Below are 1,774 nucleotides of genomic sequence, written 5' to 3' on the forward strand. Positions count from 1 at the left end.
ATGGGTGGCTTCAGTTGTGCCTTGTCTCCTCTTACAGTCGATCCAATTGAGCTTAGAGCTGGTATGTTTGAACCTGTTCTTGAGATGAAAGTTGGCCTTTCAAAAACAATCTCAGTGTCTGATTTTCTACATAAAATTATTACTCAATTTCCAAGCTTACAGCAAATCCAAATGACTCTAGATGCTTAAAGCAGTTGTCTCATCTTTGACCATTGCACATTGAAAGAGCTACATCACCCTCCAAAGGCATGACATGCATACAATATTGCTCATCTCATAATGTGGTAGCTTTTTACAAATGACATAAAATGGATTACCATTCTGCTTTCATAGAAAAAAAATCATATGGATGGGAAGCTGACCTTAATCTGATCAAAATGGAGATTAGGTACCTCATCATGAAGCACCAGTAACCAATAATAGCACAACCTTTGCATTTCAGGATGTTTCAGTTAATTCATGGGATGATGGTAAAAAAAATAAGCCATTAAGTTTAGCAACTGGCCATGCTCTAGCAGATAATGCTATTACATTCACAGTGGCTGACCTTATGAAAGCTACTGATAACTTCTCACCATCGCTCCAAATTGGGCAAGGAGGGTTTGGGACAATGTAGAAAGGGAGGTTAAACTATGGGAGGATTGTTGCAATGAAAAGGGCAAAGAAGATTGCATATGACATGCAGCTATCGGCAAAGTTTCAAGTTGATAGGGTATGCTGTAGAAGGATCTGAAAGGATTCTCATGGTTGAATATGCTCCCAATGGAAACCTGCATCTATATGCTGACAGATCTATCATCCACCGTGACATCAAGTCCACTAACATCCTGTTAACTAGCAACTATTGAGCTAAAGTTGCCGATTTTAAATTCTCTTGTCTTGGGCCTTGGGGTCTTGATTCCACCCATGTCTCTACACAAGTGAAGGGGACTGTCGGTTACCTAGATCCGGAGTATCTCAAAGCTTACCAGCTCACACAAAAGAGTGATGTCTACTCCTTTGGGATACTGCTTGTTGAAATGCTTACAAGCAGGCATCCCATTGAGCAGAAACACGAGTGAAGTGAGAGAATAACTGCAAAATGGGCATTTGACATGTTCCACGATGGCAAGGCTCTGTAGACGTTGGACCCAAAACTCGAGAAGAGTCCATGTGCCAGTTTGATGGTGCACTCTTCTTATTCATCATCATCATCTTCACAAAAGCCTCTTCTGTAGCTTCTTTAAAGCTTTGATACCCTACTAGAGTTCAAAGAGAAAGAGATGGAGACAAAGGCACAGGCACCAGGGTAGCACACATGCTCCCTTTAGTTCATTCCATTCCATCAACACAATCTCAAAAGTCAACTGTGTACAATACACACTAAAGATCAAAATGACCTAGATCTAACCATGGTTAAGTCAGTGGGACTTAAACTTATTCAACTAAGGTAGAACTAACTGACCAAAGACTACGAGCTTGAATCTCAACAAAAACCAGATGCATCCTAGGCACGCACAATTTCTTTCACAATTTAAAGATTGTTTTGCTATTGACTTACCACCTGGCTTACCACTTACACATCATGAAGATCATAAAATAAACTTAATTCTAGGTTCTCAACCACCATGTAAAGCGCCTTATCGACATAATCAAATTGAACAGAAATAAATTCAAACCCAAGTTGAAGAATTATTAACCCGAGGACTCATTAGGCCTTTTGGTGCACTTGTCCTATTAGTGAAGAAGAAAATAAACACCTATATGATGTGCATTGATTATCGTGCCCTAAATA

The 1,774-nt window shown here is 39.7% G+C and overlaps 1 pseudogene; it reads left to right on the top strand.

The window, feature by feature from the left end:
* LOC148034269 (calmodulin-binding receptor-like cytoplasmic kinase 2 pseudogene) lies at nucleotides 1-1,217 on the top strand (annotated as a pseudogene).
* Nucleotides 1,218-1,774: the final 557 nt, after the last annotated feature.

The sequence above is a fragment of the Lygodium microphyllum genome, chromosome 6 (assembly GCF_053477565.2).
Source record: "Lygodium microphyllum isolate KBCC chromosome 6, Lygodium_microphyllum_v1.1.10, whole genome shotgun sequence".
NCBI lineage: Eukaryota > Viridiplantae > Streptophyta > Polypodiopsida > Schizaeales > Lygodiaceae > Lygodium > Lygodium microphyllum.